We start from the raw sequence: 26468 nt of genomic DNA, 5'->3' as shown, positions 1-26468 counted from the left end.
TCTAAAAAAAAAAAGCAAAAAATACGTTATTAGCAAAAAAGGCAAGAAATATGCATTAAAATGATGTATAACATAACCACATTTATTTAAGAGTGTATTCCAGTATTAAATGGCAAATTTCAACAGTGCAAAAACTGCAATTACATTTGCACCAACCTGATAATATAATTTTTTTTTTAGTTAAAAATTTTATAGTACAGAATAACAGGCTTGTCACACACACACACACACACACACACACACACACACAAATCCCATATAGAATCTACTAAGCCTGTCTGTCTCTGAATCCCACAACCTTGACTTATTTTTTTAAAGTAAAATTTAAATATTTGAAAAATGTAGAAAAATACGGAGAATAACAAACACGATGTACTAATTCAGTAGATTTTTTTTCTTTTTCTTTTTCTTTTTTTTCTTTTTTTTGAGACAGAGTCTCGCTCTGTCGCCAGGCTGGAGTGCAGTGGTGGAATCTTGGCTCACTGCAACCGCCACCTCCTGGGTTCAAGCGATTCTCTACCTCAGCTTCCTGAGTAGTTGGGACTACAGGTGCACGCCACCACACCCAGCTAATTTTTTTTTTTTTTTTTTTTTGAGACGGAGTCTTGCTCTGTCGCCCAGGCTGGAGTGCAGTGGCGCAATCTCGGCTCACTGCAAGCTCCGCCTCCCGGGTTCACGCCATTCTCCTGCCTCAGCCTCTCCGAGTAGCTGGGACTACAGGTGCCCGCCACTACGCCCGGCTAATTTTTTTTTGTATTTTTAGTAGAGACGGGGTTTCACCGTGGTCTCGATCTCCTGACCTTGTGATCCGCCCGCCTCGGCCTCCCAAAGTGCTGGGATTACAAGCGTGAGCCACCGTGCCCGGCCACCCAGCTAATTTTTGTATTTTTAGTAGAGGCAGAGTTTCACCATGTTGGCCAGGATGGTCTTGATCTCTTGACCTTGTGATCGGCCTGCCTCGGCCTCCCCAAGTGCTGGGATTACAGGCGTGAGCCACCGTGTCCAGCCCATTCAGTAGATTTAATAGATGCTGACATCTTGTCAGATTTGCTTCAAAGGTGTATTTAAGTATGTTTTTATTTATTTATTTATTTTTGAGACGGGGTCTCACTCTGTTGCCCAGACTGATGTGCAGTGGTGCAGTCTCTGCTCACTGCACCCTCCATCTCCCAGGTTCAAGTGATTCTTGTGCCTCGGCCTTTTGAGTAGCTGGGATTACAGGAGCTCATCACCATGCCCGGCTAATTTTTGTATTTTCAGTAGAGACGGGGTTTCACTATGTTGGCCAGGCTGGTTTTGAGCTGACCTCAAGTGATCTGCCCGTCTTGGCCCCCCCAAAGTGCTGGGATTACAGGGGTGAGCCACTGTGCCTGGCCTGTATTTGTTTTTAAGAATTAAAATATGCATACGGTTGGAGTCCCTTTTGTCATCCTCTTAGATCCTATTTTCATATGCAGAAGTTATTTATCTTTTTAGCTCATGCACTTATATTCTTCCTACAAATATCTATATCTATTTTATGTAGTATTGTGTTTCAAATTTATGTGATATTTTAGTACATACTTTCTATAATTTGAAAAATGACATGTTGATATATATGTATTATTATTATTATTTTTTGAAACAGAATCTTGCTCTGTCACCCAGGCTGTAGTACAGTGGCACAATCTTGGCTCACTGCAACTTCTGTCTCCCAGGTTCAAGTGATTCTCGAGCCTCAGCCTCTCGAGTAGCTGGGATTACAAGTGTGAGCCACTGCACTTGCCTTACTTCGTTAATTTTAATAGCTGTATAGTACTCAGTCATATGAATGAATAGTACACAATTTTAGTTCTTTATTGATAGTTGTTTTCAACAAATATACAAAGGTAAACTTTTTCCTCAAATTGGGTCAAGCTATATATATTGTTCTAAATTAGCTCTTTTTCTCCCAATCATGATAGTGTGCAGGTTTGTTACATGGGTATATTGCATGAGGTTTGGGGTACAATTGATCCCATCACCCAGGTAGTAAGCATAGCACCCACTAGATAGTTTTAAGTTTTTTGAGACAGGGTAGGTCTCTGTCCCTCAGGCTGGAGTGCAATGTTGCGATCACTGGTCACTGCAGTTTTGACCTGTCAGGCTCAGTCCATTCTCCCAGCTCAGCCTCCTGGGTAGCTGAGACTACAGTGGTGGGCCACCATGCCCTGCTAATTTTTGTATTTTTTGTAGAGACTGGGTTTCGCCCTGTTACCCAGGCTGCCGCTGCCTCGAACTCCTGGACTCAAGCAGTCCACCTACCTTGGCCTCCCAAAGTGCTGGTATTATAGGCGTGGCCACCGTACCCAGCCCTAGTAGGTAGTTTTGAACCTTTACGCCTTCCCATCCTCTCCTCTTTGTTAGTTCCCTGTATCTATTGTTCCCATGTTTACGTCCATGTTTACCCAATGTTTAGTTTAGAATGATGATCTCCAGCTGCATCATGTTGCTGCAAAGGACATGATTTTGTTCTTTTTTTATCGCTGCAGTGAACCTTTGGGTAAAGAAAATTTACAAAAATATCTCACATTGGTTTTTTTTTAATGAAAGTAAGTAGTAGTAATCCATAGTTCAGATCTACTTTATAAGTGAGTCACTGATAAAGACAGTAGTTACACATTTTATAACATTATCTTGATGGGGCAAATTTTTCTTGTTTTGTTTTTGTTTTACTTGAGTTAATTTGGATGAGACTTTCTTGAATTACTTACATTTATAGCATTTACCTCCAGTGGGGTTGAGATGAGGAGCCTTCAATCCAACAAAGTTGTATACATGCATTCATGGAGATGACACTTAGGTTATTTAATCAGGAAACACTCATGCTTGTCCACATGTAGATGCTGTACGTAGAGTGTAGTTAGTCCTATTCTTTGGAAATTTCGCTATGTTGCCCCTGCTGGTCTTGAACTCCTGAGCTCCAGTGATCCTCCCACCTTGGCCTCCCAGAGTGCTGGGATTATAGACGTGAGCCATTGTGCCCAGCCAGAAATACGATTTTAATTCCATAGTATATAGTATATGTTATTGTGAATAGAGTATGTGTTTATTCCATAAGTAGCAAATAGACTCCTTCAACAGTTTTAATAGTTTTCTAGTTGTTTTGTCTTTAGTTTCCCAGGCAAATAATGCTGTTGTCTTCAATCACAGTATTGATTAGTTCATCCCATTCTTCATATTGATCATTGTTTTTTGGATATTAAATAATACTACTGTAATAATTAAGAAAGATGGAAAGCCTCACCAATTTGCATGTCATTCTTGTGCAGGGTCTACGCTCATCTTCTCTGTATTGTTCCAATTTTAGTATATGTGCTGCTGAAGCGAGCACTCCATTTCTGTAAAGCTTAAAAAACGGACAAAACTAACAGATGGGAATGGAAATCAGAATAATGGTTATCTTTGGTGGTGAGGACAGGGGAGATTGTAGGTATGCTGCTAATGTTCTGTGTCTTGATCTGGGTTGTGATTTCATGGTTGTGTTCAGTTTATGAGAATCATCGAGTAGTAGACTTAGGAAGGGTGCACTTCTTCGTATGTATATTATACCTCAGTTAAAAACTTTTGCCTCTCACAAAATTTTAAAGAACATAATCTGCTGAGTTCGTCGTCTTTTAGCTTTTGATGTAACTTTTCCACTACTTCTCTTCATATGTGAATACACTTAATGATAAGCCATTTAACCTTTTTATTATGATACAAAACAGACATACAGAAGAGGGCACAAATCAAATGTATAGCTTAATGAAATTTAAAAATTATTAAATTGGAGGTTTTTTGGGGTGCATTATACCTATGTCTTTGTTAGGAGGGAAGGAGTTGATGGAGGGCTAAAAATTCTGGAGAAGACAAAGTTTTAAGGAATCTCAGAACACCAAAACCTCATCTTGGCTCTGCCTTCACATTACTGTTTCTTTGGGTAAGTCATTTAACTTATTTAGACCTCACTTTTTTTTGTATAAGAGGTATAATACTTAACCTTTCTTTTGCAAACTGAATTAGGTAGGTGAAATTCTGGTAAAATAATAGGAATATAGAGTACTGTTACTAAATAGGTCTTTATGTAGGCCATTGAATTTAGGCCACTTACCTTACAGAGCAGAATTGTGGGATACAAAGACTACACAGCTGGTGATTATTGATATTAGATTCATTTATATTAGGTTAGTATCAGGGCTTAGTTAACTATGCCAGGCACTACCCTGTGATTTATTATGATACATGTATTAACTCATTTAATAGTCTAGGATTATTCCCAGAGGTAGGTAAAATTATCCCAATTTTACTGATGAGACAATTGAGGCAAAATTAAGTTAAATAATTTGCCTAGGTGGGTTGAGTTCTTGAGCCTGTGCTTTAAAAAAAATTTTTTTTGAGAAAGGGTCTCACTCTGTCACCCAGGGTGGAGTGAGTGGCATGACCTTGCTCACTGCAGCCTCTGCCTTCGATGCTCAAGTCATCCTCCTGCCTCATCCCCCTAAGTAGCTGGGACTACAGGTGTGTGTGTGCCACCACACCCAGCTAATTTTTTGTGTGTATTTTATAGAGATGGGGTTTTGCCACTGGACTCAAGTGGTTTGCCTTGGCCTCCCAAAATGCTGGGATTACAGGTGTGAGCCACTGTGTCCAGCCTAAGCCTATGCTCTTTTTTTGTTATACTGCCTAGTTATGTGAAAACACGTAAAGACTTTTAGGCAAATGTTAAGATTTTATAATAATCTGTTAGTTTTTGAAGTAAAAATTTTGGTATTTTGAACCAAAATTAGAAGTCTCATTTGTTTTGACCATGATGATTCTGGAAAAGATTGATGTTAATATTTATTACTTGGACTTTATTCCCTTTTCTCCTAAAATGACTAGGATGTAAGCACTAGGTGGTTTTCTTTAAGAATATATATATATTTTAATCTTAAAGGATTTTGTGACTAATTTACAAATATTGTTTAATTTTTAGGCAAAATGTTAATGGAAGGGAGTTTTCAAACTTGGAGGCAGATAAGACCAAAGTTTAGTGTTCTTGCTTCAGTGGTTTAAGCAGTATCTATTTGGTCTTGGTATTAGAGCAATAATTAAGATTCTATCATATGTATGGTTGAAAATTATTTTTATTAAGGTATATTTGAGTATGGTTCTGTGAGGTTGGGAAACACATCTAGTTTTGCAACCACTGTGATCAAGATACAGGTAGTTCCTCAAAAAATTTCCTCATGACCCTTTCTGTAGTCAGCCCATTTCCTCACCTCTAGTCTCTGGCAACCACTGATCTGTTTTTTCTCTGTTGTATTGTCTTTTTTTCAGAATTTCCATGTAAACAAAATCATGCAGTATTTAGCCTTTTTGTTTTAATTTTTGTTTGTTTAATAGAAATGGGAGGTCTTGTTATATTGCCTATGCTGGCCGCAAGCTCCTGGTCTCAAGGGATCCTCCTGCTTGACTCAGTATGTGGCTTCTTGAGACTGACATCTTTTATTTAACCGAATGTATTTTGAGATTCATCCATGTTTTTATGTATCAGTAATTACTTTCTGTTGGTTAGGAGCATTCCATTGTATGGATGTACAACAGCTTCTGTGTTCATTCCCCAGTTCATTTGGGTTGTTTCCAGTTTTTGGTAATTACAAATAAAACTGCCATAAAAGCATTCATGCATGCATACATACACATGTGCCCATGTATTTTTTTTTATGGTTTAAAAAAATATGGTGCCTAGAACTTTTATAACTTTATTAGAGAACCTGAAAAAGCTGGTGATTTTCACGGAACATTATAAATTGCTTAGTAGGCCAGGCACGGTGGCTCACGCCTGTAATCCCAGCACTTTGGGAGGCCGAGGCAGGTGGATCACGAGGTCAGGAGATCGAGACCATCCTGGCTAACACGGTGAAACCCCGTCTCTACTGAAAATACAAAAAAATTAGCTGGGTGAGGTGGCGGGCACCTGTAGTTCCAGCTGCTTGGGAGCCTGAGGCAGGAGAATGGCGTGAACCTGGGAGGCGGAGTTTTCAGTGAGCCGAGATGGCGCCACTTCCCTCCAGCCTGGGCAATGGAGCGAGAGTCTGTCTCAAAAAAAAAAAAAAAAAAAATTCCTTAGTAAACTTCATCCCTGAAAAAGCCCACTCTGGAATGAGAATAATCTGTTTGTATAAATAATCTTACAGTATAAACTGTAAGTCATTAGAATTTTTTTAAATTAAAGAAGTACACACACATACTTGTTTAATGGGTAAATTTATATATAAAACTCCTTAGTGCATAATTTCATATTTTATATTTTTAGTAGCTTTTAAATTGTAAATCATTGACTTTTTTGTTCCTCTAAGTAGTAGAATGGTTATATAATTGGTTATGAATTTTTTTTTTTTTTTTTGAGACGGAGTCTCACTCTGTCGCCCAGGCTGTAGTGCAGTGGCGCAATCACCTGTCTCAGCCTCCTGAGTACCTGGGAGTACAGGTGCCCACCACCACGCCCAGCTAATTTTTTTGTATTTTTAGTAGAGATGGGGTTTCATGATATTGGCCAGGCTGGTCTTGAACTCCTGACCTTGTCATCCACCTGTCTTGGCCTCCCAAAGTGCTGGGATTACAGGCGTGAGCCACCGTGCCTGTCTGGTTATGAAAGTTTGTAAGTAAAAAATATTTGGGAAAAATTTTAGCACTACGGAATTCCTTTTTCTTCTCCTCTCCTCCCCTCATCTCCCCCAAGATGGCTGGAGGTATTAATATTGATAAGCAGAGTTTCATGTGAATAAGACATAAAACTTAGGTTGATTACCTACGTTAATAAATTATCTTCTTTGTTCCTATGTGGTGAGCTTTCTTTTTGCACCAATCTGAGGCCAAGATAAATAGATGAGACCTTTTTACCTTAGAAAAGAGATTGCAGGCTGGATGTGGTGGCTCACTCCTGTAATCCTAGCACTTTGGGAGGCCGAGGAGGGCAGATCACTTGAGGTCAGGAGTTCGAGGCCAGCGCCTAGGCAACATGGTGAAATCTTGTCTCTACTAAAAACACAAAAATTATCCGGGCGTGATGGCATGTGCCTGTAATCCCAGCTACTTGGAGGCTGAGGCATGAGAATCACTTGAACCCAGGAGGCGGAGACTGTAGTGAGCCGAGACTGTGCCAGTCCACTCCAGCTTGGGTGACAGAATGAGACTCCATCTCAAAAAAATAAAAAAAAGAAAAGCGTTTGCAGGCCATTTTTGCAAGTTAATTTTTTGAGGTTCCAGTTCCAACCCTGGGTCAGACTACAGAGGCCATAGGTGGTTTGACGTTTCAGAGAATAGTAGTGTTTTTGATTTTCTTTTTTTTCTTTTTTCTTTTTTTTTTTTTTGAGACAGGGTCTTATTGTCACTCAGGCTGGAGTGCAGTGGTGCAATCATGGCTCACTGCAGCCTCAACCTCCTGGGCTCAGGTGATCCTCCCAACTTAGCCTCCCGGGTGCTGGGACTGTAGGAACATGCCACCATGCCTGGCTAATTTTTGTGTTTTTTTTTGTATGTATGTAGAGATGGGGTTGCATCATGTTGCCCATCTTGAACTCCTGGGCTCAAGAGATCCGCCTGCCTCAGCCTCTCAATGTGCTGGGATCACAGGTGTGAGCCACCTTGCCCAGCCATTTCTTTTGTGTAATAAGGAATCTTAGTTTAAGCCCTCAGTTTAAATGTATTATATCTCTCCTTCCTTCCTTCCTTCCTTCCTTCCTTCCTTCCTTCCTTCCTTCCTTCCTTCCTTCCTTCTTCCCTCCCTCCCTCCCTCCCTCCCTCCCTCCCTCCCTCCCTCCCTCCCTCCCTCCTTCCTTCCTTCCTTCCTTCCTTCCTTCCTTCCTTCCTTCCTTCCTTCCTTCCTTCCTTCCTTCCTTCCTTCCTTTCGTTCTTTCTCTTTCCCTCTGTGGCCCACACTGCAATCTACTCGGCTCGCTGCTGCCGGCGCCGCGGACTGCCTTGGACTGCCGGCGCCTGCTTTTTCTCCTTTGGCTGCAGGCACGCGTTCGCCATGTTGGCCACGCTGGTCGCCAGCTCCTGACGCCGACTGCTCTGCCCGCCTCAGCCTCCCGAGGTACTGGGACTGCAGACGGAGTCTCGCTCACCCGGTGCTCGCTGTTGCCCGGGCTGGAGTGCGGTGGCGTGGTCTGGCCTCGCGGCAGCCTCCGCCTCCCAGCCGCCTGCCTTGGCCTACCAGGGTGCTGGGATATGCAGCCCCTGCCCGGCCGCCGCCCCGTCTGGGAGGTGGGGAGCGTCTCTGCCCGGCCACCCATCGTCTGGCAAGTGAGGAGCGCCTCTGCCTGGCCGCCCCGTCTGGGAAGTGTGGAGCGCCTATGCCCGGCCGCCCCGTCTGGGAAGTGAGGAGCGCCTCTGCCCGGCCACCCACCGTCTGGGAAGTGAGGAGCGCCTCTGCCCGACCACCTACTGTCTGGGAAATGAGGAGCGCCTCTGCCCGGCCGCCCCGTCCGGGAAGAAGTGAGGACCGCCTCTGCCCGGCCGCCCCGTCTGGGAAGTGAGGAGCGCCTCTGCCCGGCCACCCATCGTCTGGGAAGTGAGGAGCGCCTCTGCCCGGCCGCTCCGTCTGGGAGGTCTACCACGGAGGCCAGAAGCAATGTGGGGGCTGGACGTGGTGGCTCACGCCTGTGGTCCCGGCACTCTGGGGGGCGAGGCGGGTTGATCACTTGGGGCTAGGAGTTCGAGACCAGTCTGGCCAACTTGGCGAAACATGAAAAATACAACAGACAAACCAACCAACCAACTCAGTGACAACAAAACAGGTCTACCCTGGAGTCATACTCTAATTTTTTCTATTTTCCTCCCTTTCTGATCCTTTATCCCACTTTCTTTTTCTTCCTCTTCCTTCTCCCTCTTCTTTGTCAAATAGAGGATTGAGTTATTATCACTGATCCATATAAAGTCCCTCTCTCATTTATTTTAACTCCCCCCATTTCTATTCCCCGACTTCCCATGTGCAACCTTCCTAGTATGTTTGATACGCATCTTTTTGTTTGTATGTATTTTTAGAAAATGTTTATTGTTTTTGTGTGCAAAAAAAATTAATAAAAAAATGTATTATATAATTGAGGTGCTAGGTGTACAGAGGTACTAGAACTACAGAGCTTTTCTCATTAATGTACGTTCCTTCTGATGTTCAATATTTAGAAAACTGAATATTGTGTTTGGAACCAAGGGATATTACACTTGAAATATGGTCATTTGGTGAACAGGTATCTCATTTGTGGGCTATCATTATTTTTGGCCATTTGACATTAAAATACCTGCCTGGAAATACCTGCCCAGTTTTGCCAGTAATGTGGATAGCAGGTTAACAGTTGGTCTTCTATATGTGGCTGTCTGATGTGGACAAGACTTGCAGCTCTTTACTTTAACTGAGACAATGTTGGTGATCCAAGTCTAGAATTCCAGGATAGGGTTGCCAAAATTAACACCATGGGAGTATGGAGGTAGCAACTGTGGGATTAGTAATACAAATAGAATTTTAATTAGCTTTATCAGTTGCCCACTTAATCTTCATTGCTACCTTGTGAAGTAGGCACGGCAGGCTATATATTGTTAAGTAAATTGTGTTTCATAGCTGTCAGGACTTACCTGAGGTTGCACTGCTAGTGAGTAGCTGAAATAGTACTTGAGTCCAGACATCAAGTTGGATGCTGTTTCCACTTTTGCAGTTTACTGTTGTGAATAAGAGCTCAGGCTTGGGTTTGAATTGTGGTTCTACCACTTACCTCTTTGTGATCTTAGGGAGGTTCTTTAACTTCTCTGAGTCTCCGGTTTAAAATGGGGATAACAATAATACCTCTTAGGGCTCTTGTGAGAATTCAGCAGGTGCTTATAATATTAGATAACCAATAGTAAGCACTCAGTATTTGCTAATTGTGGTTTTTTCTACTATTATTACAGTGATAACACAACAGTTACACATCCTCTTTCCCCTAAGGATCTGTGTTGAGTTGAAAGACAAATGTAAGAAGCAAAAATATTCAGATGATAGAATAAGTAGCAAGGGGAGTTGATTTTAGCAGGAAGATGGACAATGTTCAGGGGGTATGTGTGTGTGTTGTGTGTATGTGTGTGTCTTGGTTTTAAACATGGTAGCAGTTAGACAATTAAGTTACAAGTGTGTTAGACAGTTGGAGCTTTAGGACAGGGTTGAGTAGGAGGACCAGTATTGGAGGAAAACTTTTTGATCACCATCACAGATGGCATATGGAAATTTACATTTCTACCAAGATTTAAACATACCAATTTGCTATCCTCTGTTATGATTCTTAGAGCTATTGTTACATCAGAATAGAGTAAGAAGCTTATCATACCTTTTTCATTTTTAGTGGTTACACAGAAAATAATACAGAAAGTCAGCATATATCCTACTACAGTATATCCTTGGTATACTTGGGGGATGGGTTCCAGGACCCCCACATACACCAAAATCTGGACAAACTTAAGTCCCCCAGTTGCGCCTTTGGAACCTGCCTATATGAAAAGCTAGCCCTCGGCCTGCTGTATATATAGGTTTCACATCCCGAGAATACTTTTTCCATCCACATTTGGTTAAAAGAAATCCACACGAGTGGACCTGTGCAGTTCAAACCCCTGTTGTTCAAAGGACAACCGTGTAAATAAAAGGGTGGTCCCTCTCCTTAAAATTTCAGTTGATATTTGTATCATAGTTGATATATAGTAGTTGATGCTACGAACATTTCGATAAAGTTTCATAGTTGAGCCCTTTTACCGTGTGTTAGTCTTAAAGGCTAGGGAATTCAGAAGTATAAGTTACAGGGTTGTATCCTTTGGTGCCTGAGTCCTTTCCTTTGGATAAGGTACTTCGTTGATGTAATGTTCTTTCAAGCATTTTAAATTAAATGAAGTTGTTTGAATTTACTTGTTGGGGAATATCTTGCCTTTAATATAATAGCTGCTATGTGGAATTATGTATTTTATGTATTCGGTGTTTTTGAACTTGCATCTTTTATTACTGTAGTTTTCCAGCTTTCCCCGTTTTGGATATTAAAACAATTTTATGGGGTTTTGGTGCATATTTTAAATTTGTGCACTAAACACTTGCAAAAGCATATTTTAAGTTATGGCAAGTTTCCTAAACCTGTTAACCTTTTATATATTAGCTGTTATATATTAACTTTTTTCAAAGTCATTATATATCCTTTTACTGACAAATGTCAAACAAGTTCTGAGCATCTGAAAGTCTAGATTCATCCAGAGCATTTGCTCAGGGTGGCATTTTTTTTTGTTTTTCTTTTGAGATGGGGTTCTCACTATGTTTTCTATGCTGGCCTTTAACTCCTTGGATCAAGCAGTCCTCCTGTCTCAGCCTCCCAGGTAACCGGGACTAGGTGTGTACCACTGTGCCAGGCTTGTTTTCAAAGTTTATAGGAAAAACTTTGGTGTCTTCTAAAGAGACCAGTACCATACACGAATATATTTGTCTCACATTTATCTATCCATCTGTCTGTCTGTCTGTCTGTCTGTCTATCTATCTATCTAATCTATCTGTCTATGACGGAGTCTCGCTTTGTTGCCCAGGCTGGAGTGCAGTGGTGCCATCTTGGCTCACTGCAATCTCCATCTCCCGGGTTCAAGCAGTTCTCCTGCCTCAACCTCCCTAGTAGCTGGGATTACAGGCGTGTGCCACCACACCCAGCTAATTTTTTTGTATTTTTAATAGAGACGGAGTTTCACCATGTTGGCCAGGCTGGTCTCCAACTCCTGACCTCAAGTGATCCGTCTCCCTCGTCCTCCTGAAGTGCTGGGATTATAGGGGTGAACCACCGTGCCCGGCCTGTCTCACTTTTTATACCCTGAAAGCATTATTACTATCCATTATTTTATTCAGAGCTAGGAGCTTTTTCATTCCTGTACTGTGGAACTACTTGAGTTGCCCTATATCCACTCCCCCTTTCCCCATTCTGAACATCGTTTCACTTTATAAAAATTAAAAATTTAGCTGGTGTGGTGGCTCATGCCTGTATCCCAGCACTTTGGGAGACAGAGGCAGATGGATCACTTGAGGCCAGGAGTTCGAGAGCAGCCTGGCCAACATGGTGAAACCCCGTCTCTACTAAAAACACAAAAATTAGCTGGGCATGGTGGTGTGCATCTGTAATCCCAGCTACTTGGGAGGCTGAGGCAGGAGAATTGCTTAAACCAGGAGGCGGAGGTTGCAGTGAGCTGAGATTGCACCACTGCATTCCAGCCCAGGTGACAGAGTGAGACTTGGTCTCAAACAAACAAACAAAATCCAAAAACCCCCTAAAAATTACAAAATTTGGCTGGGTGCGGTGGCTCACACCTGTAATCCCAGCACTTTGGGAGGCTGAGGCGGGTGCATCACGAGGTCAGGAGATCGATACCATCCTGGCTAACAGAATGAAACCTTGTCTCTACTAAAAAAATACAAGAAATTAGCCGGGCGTGGTGGTGGGCGCCTGTAGTCCCAGCTACTCGGGAGGCTGAGGCAGGAGAATGGCGTGAACCCGGGAGGCAGAGCTTGCAGTGAGCCGAGATAGCACCACTGCACACCACTGCACTCCAGCCTGGGCGACAGAGCGAGACTCCGTCTCAAAAAAAAAAAAAAAAAAAAAAAATTACAAACTTTTTTATTGATGGGTTCCTCTAAAACCCATTCCTAAGCTACTTAGTAATGAGTAGATGTTTTCACCCTTCACCGATAGTTGATGGACCGTCAGAGAATCCTTGAGTATCTCAAGCTTTTACTTAACTTCAGAGTTCTTACCTGAGACAGAAAAGTTGAGTTTTCTTTCCTCAAGGGCATAGAAAATTTTAAATGTACCTATTTGCATAAAATCTACTCAAAATTATCAAGTGATTTTACAGGATATTTTTGGATACTTGCAAATAAGAGAATCTTTTAACAAAACTATTTAACCTCCTTTGTATAATTCATTCCCTCTCTTACTGAAACAAGTGAATGGCTTGCTTGGATGTGTATCTGTATCTTTTTTTTTGATACACACTTTGAAGGAGTCTTTTGAAATGCAGTGTTTTGGCCACCTTTCCAGCTCTACAGGAATATGGTTTCATGATAAAGCCAACAAAGAGCACACTGGCAGCAGTCCAGCAGCTGACTCACCAAGGAGTAATGATAGACACTTTGAAAGGAGTGACCTGTCTCAGGATCTCACATTTCAAAGCTTCATGCTATGATTACATTGGTAAAAGGCAGCCAAGAAATCTAGATAAGATCTTGCTTGTACCTCCTAAGAGTAATGGTATATAGGTAGGAAGGACTTCCACAGTCGGGTGCAAGTAAGATTGTTTTTCCTAACAACCTTGTAAAACCTGGGGGTGGGAAACAAGTTGAGGATTCAGAATGGGAGTAATGGTGGTGGAAGCTTTCCTTCTACGGACCTGGATGAGAACAGCCTTATAGTGCCTGAGGGTAACTCAAGAAGCTCAATGCCGTATTAGTTTTCTAGAGCTAAGGGAATATACATAGTTTAGTAGTAAGCACGAGTATCATGTTCATGTCAGACATTGTAGCTACTGCTTCCTACTAGAACAGACCAGAAGAAACCAAAGCAAGACCAGAATCATTTCAGTTTTGAGGAACAGACCCTTTGCTTACTAGCATTGCACACTTTAGGAGTAAAAATAGAATGAAAGTGGATTTGCTTCAGTACTGTGAAATAGATAGTAACTGTTGATTGTTTTGGTGGATTAGAGTGATTGCAGCTCTGTTTCTAAATTGAATTTCATGGCTGTACGTTGTTCTAGGTGGCAAATTAATCTTCTTTTATCAGTACCACAAATTGATTGTTGACCCTTGGCAGAAATAGCAGGAATATGTCTTTTTCATTTTGTTGAAGGTTATCTCGAGATAAAACATTTACATAATCTGAAAATATTTTTCAGAGATAAGACTAAGTGACTATGTATACCACAGTGATAGATTGATCCACTTTGATTATTGTAGAACTTTCTGTTTCTCAGTAAAAAGTGCTAAACATGATAAAATTATGAAGGATTGCTTTTAGCTATTTGCTGTATTCTTTAAAGCATATTTAGGAATGAAAAGTTAGTTTCCAAAGTGCTGTCATTTATTTAATACACATTTTCTCCAGAATGTGCTTCCCAAAAGTTGAGTGCTTTTATTTAAGAAATCTGTTAATTTTTCTTTTCTTTTCTTTTTTTTTTATGAGACAAATTCTCACCCTGTTTCCCAGGCTGGAGTGCAGTGGCACAGTCTACTGCAGCCTCGACCTTCCAGGCTCCCACGACCCTCCCAGGCCCAAGCCATCCTCCCAGTTTAGCCTCCGCCATGCTCAGCTGAATTTTTATTTCTTGTAGAGACTGGGTATTGCCGTATTGCCCAGACTGGTCTCAAACTCCTGGGCTTACTGTGCCCGGCCCACAAGAAATATTTTACTTTTTTTGAGATTTTTGTATAATTTGAGAACACAGATTATTTTCCCTACTCCCCCAACCCCCAGTGATACAGACCTGGTTTCATTGCACTGAGAGAAAAAAATTAGTTTCTTAATTTATGTTGCGTTTCTGCCTTTTTGAGATTGACTGCTTTGACTTTTCTCTTGTTTTTGTATTTGCTGTATATGTGTTGTTCCTACTTAATTTCTTATATGGTTTAAACTTGCATCTGTAAATTATTTATTAGCTAGCTTTATGACTTGGGCAAGTTACCTTATCTCTCTGCTCCTTAGTTTCCCTCTGTATAAAATGAGGATAATAATATTACCTACTTTGTAGAGTTGAGTAAGATTAATGACTAATAAATGGTGAAGCACTTAAAAGAGTGCTCTATACATATTGGCTGTTAAAATTATAAGCAAGGACCTGGACTTCTCCCCTCCGTTAATTGTAACTCTTCATTTTTATAATTTTTTCATAAATAGTATGTCTCTCAGCATATAACAGAACTTTGTATTAAGGAATAATAAATATCACCATGTATGTAATTCTTTATTATAAACATAAATTTGCTTCTTGTTAAAAACAGAGTATCGTTTTCTTGCCTCAGATTGAGCTTGAAAGAAATCAGTAGAAAGTGGGCCCTTTTGGCCGGGTGCAGTGGCTCACGCCTGTAATCCCAGCACTTTGGGAGGCCGAGGCGGGCGGATCATGAGGTCAGGAGATCGAGACCATCCTGGCTAACACAGTGAAACCCCGTCTCTACTAAAAAATACAAAAAAATTAGCCGGGCGCTGTGTGCCTGTAGTCCCCGCTACTCACTACTCAGGAGGCTGAGGCAGGAGAATGTCGTGAACCCAGGAGGCAGAGCTTTCAGTGAGCTGAGATTGTGCCACTGCACTCCAGCCTGGGCGACAGAGCGAGACTCCATCTCAAAACAACAACAACAACAACAAAAAAAAACAACAACAAAAAAGAAAGTGGGCCCTTTTCTGTGTTTTATAGGTACCCACACACCACTGAATGTAGGTCATCGTTTAAATTCTGAGTGTACGTCCAAATCTAGTGCAGTTATGTAGAACAAAACAGTTTGTATGGAACTAGAAGTGTTACTGGAAAGGTAAATACTGTAGTTGGTAGCAAACTGATCAGTTAAAGTGATGGATCAGCAAAGATTTGGGGGTTGCTGGTTTTTATTTAACACTCAGTTGTTTCAGAGTGATTACTCCTGAAACAAAGTTATTTAGAATATAGATGTGTTAAGAAATTTCGTATTCCTTTCCACTTAAACCTCTTGAGAAAGGAAGCATTTCTTCAGGGATAGTTAGCTATGTTGAGTGCTATATGAATTTTAGTCATTACTGTGACGACTATATGATAACCAAAAGTAGGAGTCTCACACTTTAGTTTCAGATTTGTGCCGTTATTGAGTAAATTTTTAAAATGAGATTGCCCTCTGTCTTGCTAAACTGTCATATATATAAGCCCATTAAATTGACTTTTATGCCTCTTTTCCTTTTTTTTTTTTTTTAACCTGTTAAGACTTTTTTTCTTTCTCATATTTACCCCTGCCTAAGCAAGGCCTCAACTCTACATGGAAATCTTTAGTAAAAGGCAAAAAGATTTATTCATTATGAAGAGAAACTAGACCATGTGTGACAGGACTTTCTGTAATTATAAATTAGTGGTTCAGTGCCAGGGGTTAGATTTTCTTAACTTTTACGTTTAGTAGGATTATTGATAATTCCTAAGTTGTATCCTTAAATCATATTTTTTGAACATTAGGGATCTGCTTCCAACACTTAATTATACTAGTAAAAGGAATAGAACATTCACTGGATTTCTTGTTTTTGAGATTCTTTCATTCCTGCCCTACCCCAGGCAGGAGGTCTGTCTGCAGTGGAAGAGAATGAAACCAGAATGAGGCCAAACAAGTAAAGAGGAGCATGAGATAGAGATGGATCCCATGGCACTGTGCCTTTGAGGCCCTGGTCCTGAAGTTTTTTTCCTTGTTTCTATGCAGCATCTCATTATCCTGTGAGCCATCAAATTCTGATTTTGGGCTGGGTGCGGTGGCTCGCCCCCGTAATCACAGCACTTTGGGAGGCTGAGGCAAGACGATTGCTTGAGCCCAGGAGTTGGAGACCAGCCTGGGCAACGCAAGGAGACTTGTCTCTACAAAAAATAAAAAAATTAGCCAGGTATGGTAGCACACGCCTGTGGTCCCAGCTACTTGGGATGCTGACATGGGAGGGTCCCTTGAGTTTGGAAGGTCAAGGTTGCAGTGAGCCATGATCACGATACTGCGCTCTAGCCTGGGTGACAGAGTGAGACCGTGTCTCAAAAAAATTTTTTTTAATTTTGTGTAAATTAGCTTGATTTGGTTTTTTTTTTACTTACAACTGAGAATTTTGACCAGTATATTTAATGTTAGTCTGACCATTTCTCCAGTGGGCTTTCTACATATTTAAAAATAGTTTGGACTTTAATCTCAGGGTAAACATTAATATACATAGGTACACTCAGTTTTTATATGAGATAATATTCAGAATCAGTGGAGTGAAAATAGTAAAGTATCTTCTATTTTTCAATGGCTTAGAGGGAAAAGTGTTCATAATGGGTATAGAATAAATCAGTATTCCTTTCCCATTATTTATGCTTATACAGTGTAGAAGTTTCCCTTAAAGAGCTTATCACCATAATAAGTACAATAGCAAAGATATAAAGTCAGTACTTTTCACTGATTAGGCATAAATATCCTCTTTATTGTTTTCTTACAAAGTAGCTATGATAACCATATAAAAGGGTCAGAAAGAGGGGGGAGAAAAACTCGGTGAAAAGTCAGACAAGAGAAAATGAAGAGGTGAGGTATGTATAGTAAGCATTGGTGAACTTGTGGTAATTGCTTTAGGTTCCATGGATTGCCCACTTGTGGATTAAATGTTAGACTTCTGCAAAATGAGTTGATGATAGAGATGAAGAAAAGTCTGAATTTGTTTTCTTTATGCTAAGGTTAAAGTTGGTGTGGTTAATTAGGTATTAAGAGCAGTTTTCCTGTCTATTATTTATTTATGTTTATGAATGAATGAATGAAGAAATGAATGACAAAGTCTCGCTTTGTCACCCAGGCTGGAGTGTAGTGGCATGATCGTAGCACACTGCCGCCTCAAACTCCTGGGCTCAAAGGATCCTCCTGCCTCATCCTCCCAAGTAGCTGGGATTATAGGTGTGCGCCACCATGCCTGGCTAATTTTAAAATTTTTAGTAGAGATGGGTTCTTGCTATGTTGGCCAGGCTGATCTAGAACTCAAGCGATCCTCCTGTGTCAGCCTCCCAAAGTGCTAGGAGGATTGCAGGCATGAGCCACCAAGCCTGGCCTTGTCTTGCTTTTTAATAAGCTGTTGTCATTATGTTGCCTTTCAAAATCCAGTTCTTCTTTACCACCCCATTTGCCTGGAGGTAATGCATTAGGTGAGAATGAAAGGTGAGTACCTAAAAGATTCAGAATTGGAAGCCTTTAATAGGATCAATGTGTAGGGGCTGCAGAGAACATGAAGGACTTTTAAATATTCCAGTCCCAAAATAAACTTGACCATTGGCCAAGATTGTGGTAAGCTAAGTATTTGAGATGTCTGTGCTACATCATCCAACTCTTGGCCTGAACTGTTTTAGCTGGCTTGCCTATGTAAATTGAAACTTCCTTTAATACTTGAGTTAAACGTAGTTCTGGAGCTCCATCGAAAGGGTCTTAGTCGGCCAGGCACAGTGGCTTACACCTGTAATCCCAGCATTCTGGGAAGCCAAGGCGAGAGAATCACTTGAGACCTGGAGTTTGAGACCAGCCTGGGCAACATTGCAAGACCCCCTCTACAAAATAATAATAATAATAATTATCCAGCTGTGGTGGTGCTCACCTGTAGTCCCAGCTACTCAGGAAGCTGAGGTAGGAGAGTTGCTTGAGCCCAGGACATCAAGACAGCAGTGAGCCATGATTGCACCACTGCACTGTAGCCTGGGTAACAGCGAGACCCCCGTCTCAAAACAAAAACAACAACAAAGGGTCTTAGTTATACAGATCTTAATCATTGCTAAAGCGTACATTCCAAGTTTATGTTTACAGTAAAGTGATCTATATCCCAAAACATGTTTCCACTGGTTACTAATTTGGGGCAAGTCATTAACTTCTCAGAGCCGTTCTGTAACTAAGATTTAGGGAAAATACTTGTCTTAACCAGAGCACATATGTATGTATACCTTTGATTTTTTTTGCTGCCACATGGTTAAAAAATCAGCCTTAGAGAGGTATAATTTGCACAAATTTTACCTTTTTTCTAGGATGTAATATAAATGAAATCATATAGGATATACTATTTTGTGCCTGTCCTCTTTCATTTTAGCATAATGCTTTGAGAATCATTCATATTGTTAAAAGTAGTAGTTATTCCATTTAATTGCTAAGTAGTAGTCCATTGTATGGATATTCCACAATTCCTTTATTTACTAGTTAATGGATATTGGGTTTTTTTCCAGGTTTTGGGTTTATTTATTTATTTGAGACGGAGTCTCGCTCTGTCGCCCAGGCTGGAGTGCGGTGGCGAGATCTTGGCTAACTGCAACCTCCGCCTCCTGGGTTAAAGCTATTCTCCTGCCTCAGCCTGCTGAGTAGCTGGGACTACAGGCTCATGCCACCACACTCGACTAATTTTTTGTATTTTTAGTAGAGATGGAGTTTCACCATGTTAGCCGGACTGGTCTCAATCTCTTGAGCTCGTGATCCGCCCACCTCAACCTCCCACGCCCACCCCGGTTTTTGGCTATTATGAATAAAGCTCCTCTGAATATTTGCAACATAGATCTTTGTATGGACATATATTTTCATTTCTCTTGGTTAAAAGTCCAGGAGTAGAAATTGCAGGATTGTAGGGTAAGTGTGTTTATAGTTTTTAAAGTAACGGCCTATTTTGCATTCCCACTGGCAATGCATGAGAATTCCAGGGCTCCAAATCCTTGTTGATGCTTGGTATTGTCATTCTTACTAACTTAAGTCATACTAGTGGGTCTGTAGTAATACATCATCATGGTTTTAGTTTGTAATTTCCAGATGACTAATGATGAGCTTATTTGCCATTTATATATCTTTGGTGAAGTGTCTGTTCAAATCTTTTGCTCATTAAAAAAAGTAGGTTGTTTTTTGTTTATTGTGAGTTCATAAAGTGTTCTGAATATGAGTCCTTTATAACAGGTTTTGCAAATTACTTGTTTTGCAAATATGTTCTTGTAATTTGTGGCTTGCCTTTTCATTCTTAACAGTGTCTTTCAGAGAGCAAAAACTTAATCTTTATGTAGTTTTTTTTTCTTTTTGAGTTAATGACCTTTATAGCCTATCTAAGGAATTGTCTCTAAACCTAAGGTCACTAATATTTTCTTAAATTTTATTCTGGAAGTTTATAGCTTTGTTTGACATTTAGGTCTGTGAAACACTTCAAATTAATACTGAGAGAGGTAAGTGTAGGCTTGCCTTTTTGTATATACTGTGAATATCTCTATATACTGTGAATATCTGAGTTTTCCTCTGAGCAGTGCTTCAGTTGCAGCTCACAAAATGACATATTGTTTACAGTTTGAATATTTTCTAATTTCTCTTTTAATGTCTTTTTTTGGCCTATGAATTATAAAAGTGTGATGTTTAACTTCCTGTAGATATTTTATTGTTACTAATTTAATTCTATTGTGGTCAGAGAACATACTCTATAGGATTTCAGTTTTTTTCAGGATTTCAGAATTTGAGATTTGTTTTGTGGTAAGGCATATGGTCTATTGTGGTGAATGTTTTGTGTCTTTGAAAAGACAAATATTTGGTTCTACCAGTTTTGTCTCATATATTTTGAAGTTCTGTTTTTAGGTACATACATATTTAGGATTGTTATGTCTTCTCAGTAAATTCGTTCTTTTATAATGACTTGTCCCACTTTATTTTGATAATATTTGCCATCCCCTAGGCTACTTTAACATGAATATAACTCTTGTAGCTTTATTACCACAGTATTTGCATAATTTTTTTCCATCCTTTTACTTTTAGTCTGTGTATATATTTGCAGTGCATTTCTTGTAATTAGCACATAGTTAGGTCTTGCTTTTTTATTTAGGCTGACAGCCTCCTTCATTCACTCATTTGTTCATTCATTGAGATGGAGTCTCGCTCTGCCACCCAGGCTGGAGTGCAGTGGTGCGATCTTGGCTCACTGCAACCTCTGCCTCCCAGGTTCAAGTGATTCTCCTGCCTCAGCCTCCTGATGATTCTCCTGCCTCAGCCTCCTGATGATTCTCCTGCCTCAGCCTCCTGAGGAGCTGGGATTACAGGCGCCTGCCACCATGCCCGGCTAATTTTTGTATATTTTGTGTTTTGTATATTTACCCCATGTTGGCAAAGCTGGTCTCGAACTCCTGACTTTAGGTGATCCACCCGCCTTGGCCTCCCAAAAGTGCTGGGATTACAGGTGTGAGCCACTGTGCCCGGCTGACAGTCTCCTTTTAATTGTTGTTATTAAATGGTGCGTTTACTCTGAGTTTGAGTATCCATATGGTTAGGTTTCAGTCTACCATTTTGCCATTTGTTTTCTATTCATCCCATCTATTCTTTTCTGTCATTTTTTGAATGAAAGATTTTGTAATATTTCATCTTATCCCCTCTTTTAGTGGAGATATACTTGTTTTATTTTTTCTGTGGCTGCTCTAGAGTAGATACCTTTAACTTATGACGTTCTGCCTTCAAATTATATACCACTGAATGTATAAGAATCCTATGGTGTTATGTCTCCATTTTCCTATCTTTTGTTCTTTTTGCTATTGTCATACATTTTACTTTTGGATATGTTAGAAAATCCATAATTCAACGTTAGGCTTGTTTTTATTTAAAGCTTTGTTCAGCTGGGCCTGGAGAGGAGCCTTTGCCCTAGGGCTAGTTTAGCCGTGTTTATAAAGGTTTCAGCTGAATGGCCTGAGTTTAGTAAGGTCTCTTTAATCAGTCAGAAGGAGAATGCCTGTGTAAACTCTGGTAGTTGTGTTTATAGTTCCCAAGTAGTTGCTTGTTACCCAGTGGTTGTTCTTTGCCCACCCTCGTGAAATCTCACCTAATACATGTGCAGCTAATTTAGTAAAGATGTAATAGTGCCTCACAAATTACAGCTGCTTCAGCCTTCTGAAACACATTTAAGTTTCTAATTGGGTTTCCAACCCTCTGTAGATTCTCAGTTTCTCCCTGTCTGGCTGGGGTCTGGAAGCTGCCTCAAAATATAAAGCTTGGACAATCATAGGGCACAGGTAATTTGCTTGTCTTCTCTCAGGGATCACAGTTCGGTGCTGTCTATTGTCCAGCATCCAAGAATAGCTGTTTCATGTATCTTGTCCAGTTTTTTAGTAGTTTTGGTGGAAGGGCTAGTCTCAAGTTACTCCATCATGGTCAGACTAATTTAACTTTTTATAAATAAATATAAGGTTTGCATGATAAAGGCTATTATAGCCTACTTCATAAATTAATACATTGCATTCTGCGGGCAGTTTTGCACCATTTGTCCTGGCTTAGCTGATATTCATGTTCTAATTGTTCATTACAGGATTTTATGTAAATAAATAAATGTTTAGTCTTCGTAATGGGATTGTTAACAGTACCCTGGATCTGCTACTTCACCAATTGCTCCCTAATGCCTACAGTTGATTGCCAGCACTGTCTCACTGCCCCCTGTAACTGCAGTAGTTTGAGCTTTAAGATATAATGTCACTAATTATGGATTATTCTGTTCTTGTTCTATAATATCCCAATATCTTCAGCAAAAGATTCTGTATTGGCTCCCACCAGCTGGTATTTACTAGAATGTGGAAATAATTCAAACAGGAGGACTGTGCTTTTAAAAACCTGCTTTAACATTAGAAGAGGAAAAGTGGTTGTAAATGGTTATTTTTCATGTAAAGGAGGGATTAAATTTTCATATCTATTGTTTAAAGAAATCTGTAGCCAAAGATGTCTGTTTTTAGTTGGGTCATTGTTTAGGACTATAGACTTCAGTTTTGTATTCTTAGTAATATTACCCCCTTCACCTCCCCTGATCACCCAAGAAAAGATCCTTCGTATAAGATTTTAAAAATTGCACTGAAGGAGCCAGGTGGCTCATGCCTGTAGTCCCAGCTACTCACTACTCGGGAGGCTGAGGTGGGAGTATTGCTTCACCCCAGGAGTTCAAGGCCCAAGGCCGGCCTGGGCAACATAGGGAGAACTCGTCTCTTTAAAAAAAAAAAAATTGCACTGGGATTTGCATTAAAAGTTGCAATACATACCTAGTATGTTTTCTAATCATAATGTGCAATTTTAAAAAAATGTGTAATTTTTACCTGCCTTATAATTTGAGCCTTTATTGTTCACCAGTAGGTTTATTTCACTGGAACAAGTCTTTGTGCCATATTTGGCATCACCAAAGGAATAGTGCCAGTATTTATTGACAAATGAGGACAAATAGTTTTTCCACATTTTATTGCCATCATTGTTACTAGGTAAACAATAGAAGCTTATAAAAATATTGTGCATTTAATACCTTTTTGGTTTCCTTTTATACTTGTTAAAAGTCATTTATACGTAAATTGACATACTGTGTCCATGATATGTATGGATAAGTAAGATCTTTGTGTAGCTTGAAGATCTTATGAGTAAATAGCATTTCTTAACTATTAAATGGGATTTGAATAGCTGTCAAAGGATTACTTGGTACAGAGAAGTTGCTAATTTATTTTGAAATTGTTTTCTCCTCTGAAATCACGAAATGCCTCATATTGCTAATGCGGTGAGTTTAAGTGTTTAATTTAGAAAAGATTAGTAACCGCTGGTGTTATTTGGCATGAGATGAACCTGGAAGGGAAGTGTTGAGGGGCATCATCTGTACTTGGCACTGTTTAGAACTTTCTTTAGAGGTATATAGTGCTTTCTTACACTAATATTCCAGTGTATGCCTGAATAGCACTTTTCTTCTTGTACTGAAAAATAAGTCCATGATGTTAAGCAGGCATCTCTAAAGTGGCCATCTGATTTAAAATGGCTTCCATAAGTTTTAATTAATTTTGCATGTTTTAGTTTCTCTTTTTGATAGCAGGTAGTAGCTCTCTGAAGCATTCCTTCTGCCTTTAAACATCTTTTTCATATATTTGCCGTTTTCCTTTGTGAGACTTAGGCTTATAATACAATAAATATTTAAGTCACCTATTTACTAGGCACTGTTAGGTTATAGGCTCTGTAGATGTAGTGGTGAACAAGATCTCCATTGTTACTCAGTTTATAGACTATGAAGGAAAAGGAATAAGGGTTGGAGAATTACTCATGTATTAAATATATGTTGCTTTTTGGAGGCAAATGGATAAAATATTTAGAATGGTTAAGATAGTCTTCTGCTTTCTTTGGATTCACTGGAGGTTTTATCATAATCTGTCTCATATCATTTCATATGTTAAGAGTAAAGGGAATTTTAATGAAATACGTTACTACTGGTTGTGGATTCTAAAAGGTAGAAGGACAAAATATTGTTTGCCTTTAAGAATACAAAGAAAGGATTGTCCGTTTGTATGGTTAGTTGAATTGTCTTATTTACTATTTATTTATTTTTTTTATTGCTGAGGTCTCACTTTGTTGCCCAGGGTGATTTTTAACTCATGGCCTCAAGTGATCTCCTGCCTCGGCCTCCCAAAATGCTGGAATTACAGGCCTGAGCCATTTCGCCCCAGCCTATTTCTTATTCTCCCTACAAGGGACATTTTAGTGTAAGGCAAAAATATAAAATTATCACTCATAATGTTTTTTCGGAAAACATTGACTGCATGGTTTTGTAGTTTTCTGAGCAGTCACTGGGTCATTAAGTTACCTCATTTTTTGCTGCTTGTTCTTCCTTTTTTCTGGGGGAAAAAGTTTTCTCTAGGTCTCATTTCTTAATTCTTTAGCAAGGCATATTTTTATTCATCATACCATAACTGTATATATACTTAAAAGTAAATGACATTTTGTCTTACCGTGGATTTCTCACATATCTGATGAAGTGGTTTAAACTGTCCAATTTTATGTACATTGAAAGCAAAAGCTAGCTGAGAAAGTTTTTTCTCATCAAGAGGTTGAAATTACTGTCATAAAACAGTGATAAACACCAGATAAGATATGTGATCCTTGAAGTTTAATAAATATTTTTGGACTATTAATTTATATTCACTTTTGGGCATGCTTTTTTTTTTGATACATGGTCTCTCTAGCCCAGGATGGAGTGCAGTCATGTAATCATGGCTCATTGCAGCCTCAGCCTCCTGGGCTCAAGCGATCTTCCAACCTCAGCCTCCTCAGACTACAGGCATGTGCCACCATGCCTAGCTAATTAAAAAAAAAAAATGTTTTGTAGAGATGGAGTCTCACTGTATTGTTCAGGCTAGTCTGGAACTCCTGAGCTCAAGCAGTCCTCCTGCCTCACCCTCCCATAGTATTGGGATTACAGGCTTGAGCCACTGCACCCAGCCTGATTTTAATCTTTAGGAAATATTTTTCTAGGTTAAACTCAACACAGTATAAGTATTTTTACATGTATTTCAGAATCTAAATTTATTAGGATACTGGCTGATGACTTACTTGCTTTTATTATTAAGATTTAGGCTCCTGGCACTTTGGGAGGCCGAGGCGGGCAGATCATGAGGTCAAGAGATCAAGACCATCCTGGCCAACATGGTGAAACCCTGTCTTTACTAAAAATAGGAAAATTAGCTGGGCATGGTGGCACGTGCCTGTAGTCCCAGCTACTCAGGAGGATGAGGCGGGAGAATCGCTTGAACCTGGGAGGCAGAGGTTGCAGTTAGCTGAGATTGTGCCATTGCACTGCAGCCTGGGCAACAGAGCAAGACTCTGTCTCAAAAAAAACCAAAAAAATAAAAAATAAAAAGAATTAGGCAATTTGCTTTAAAAATTAGATAACTCATGAACCCATTGATTATTCCTTATTAGCTAAAAAAATTTAGACCACTGTATATTATGCTAATTAAATGACTCATTTCTGCTAGTTAAACCATCTATAATAGGCTACAGAACACATTTTGCTGGAGTATGTAAAACTAAGCCCACCAGGAAACTTATGGCTAAAATTAAACAGAATCTCGCTAACCTTGTGTGTGTATTCAATTTTGGTACCTGAAAGAATTTGTGGTATTTAGAATATTTGAATGTTATGTTATATTTGTTTGGATGTTTATATTTTATATTTACATGACAAAAAGGATATGGTTGCTATTTAAACTTTTTGAATGGTAGGAAAATAATCTTAGGCACAGGAAATCATGACAAGACCAGTGTTGTAGAACTATTATGGATAAAGCTTTTTTTTTTTAACTTTATGTATAAGTAATTCTCTAGAGCAGAAATTACTCAAGCTTTCAGTGGTATGAATTGCATTTGGCCTAAAGATTGATACTGACCAAATACAAAAGATTTTGCTGCTTCTCCTAATTTTCTTGTACCTTTTGATATTCTTTGAAGATACCTAATGGTTAATTTCTTCAGGTTTTACTAAACTTTGTTCATTGTAAAGACGTTTAAAAAGCTTACACATCTAATATGTCAGAGCTATGACAAAAATGCCAGGTTTTTTTAGGGGGTAGTGGGGGTGGCAGGGGTGGTCCTGTAATAATGCTACAGTATCTTGATGGACATCCTGTTAATACTTTGGGGAGTGTGTTAGTTTGTTTTGTATTGCTGTGAAGGAATACCCAAGGCTGGGTAGTTTATAAAGAAAAGAGTTTTATTTGGTTCAAAGTTCTGCAGGCTGTACAAGAAGCATGGCACCAGTATCTGCTTCTAGTGAGGCCTCAGGAAGCTTCCAATCATGTTGGAAGGCGAAGGGGGAACAGGCATGTCATGTGGCGAGAGGGAGCAAAAGAGAGCGGAGGAGGTGCCAGGCTCTTTTTAAACAATCAGTTCTCACGGGAACTAATAGAGCGAGACCTTGCTTATTACCAAGGGGAGGGCACCAAGC

General features: G+C 39.8%; 1 protein-coding gene, 1 non-coding gene and 1 pseudogene across 6 annotated transcripts in view; 1 reads left to right on the top strand and 2 right to left on the bottom strand.

Annotated features, from left to right (window-relative positions):
- MTMR3 (myotubularin related protein 3) overlaps nucleotides 1-26468 on the top strand; it is a 199684-nt gene that overhangs the window by 58515 nt on the left and 114701 nt on the right. For 3 of the 5 annotated variants that reach the window (XM_063623622.1, XM_063623624.1, XM_063623625.1), the window contains one exon: nucleotides 3830-3940. The exons of the other annotated variants lie outside the window; for them this stretch is intronic. The gene's annotated coding sequence lies outside the window, so the exon portion shown is untranslated. Of the gene's footprint in view, nucleotides 1-3829; nucleotides 3941-26468 lie in introns of those variants that run through there. 5 annotated transcript variants of the gene reach the window in all.
- On the bottom strand, nucleotides 3246-3352 carry LOC129468777 (U6 spliceosomal RNA). The gene has a single exon (XR_008652837.1). It is a non-coding gene; the product is annotated as a U6 spliceosomal RNA (small nuclear RNA).
- Nucleotides 16018-16072, bottom strand: LOC129468767 (uncharacterized; annotated as a pseudogene).

Source organism: Symphalangus syndactylus, chromosome 18 (assembly GCF_028878055.3).
Source record: "Symphalangus syndactylus isolate Jambi chromosome 18, NHGRI_mSymSyn1-v2.1_pri, whole genome shotgun sequence".
In the NCBI taxonomy this organism is placed as follows: Eukaryota; Metazoa; Chordata; class Mammalia; order Primates; family Hylobatidae; genus Symphalangus; species Symphalangus syndactylus.
This window is presented reverse-complemented; position numbering and strand designations above follow the sequence as displayed.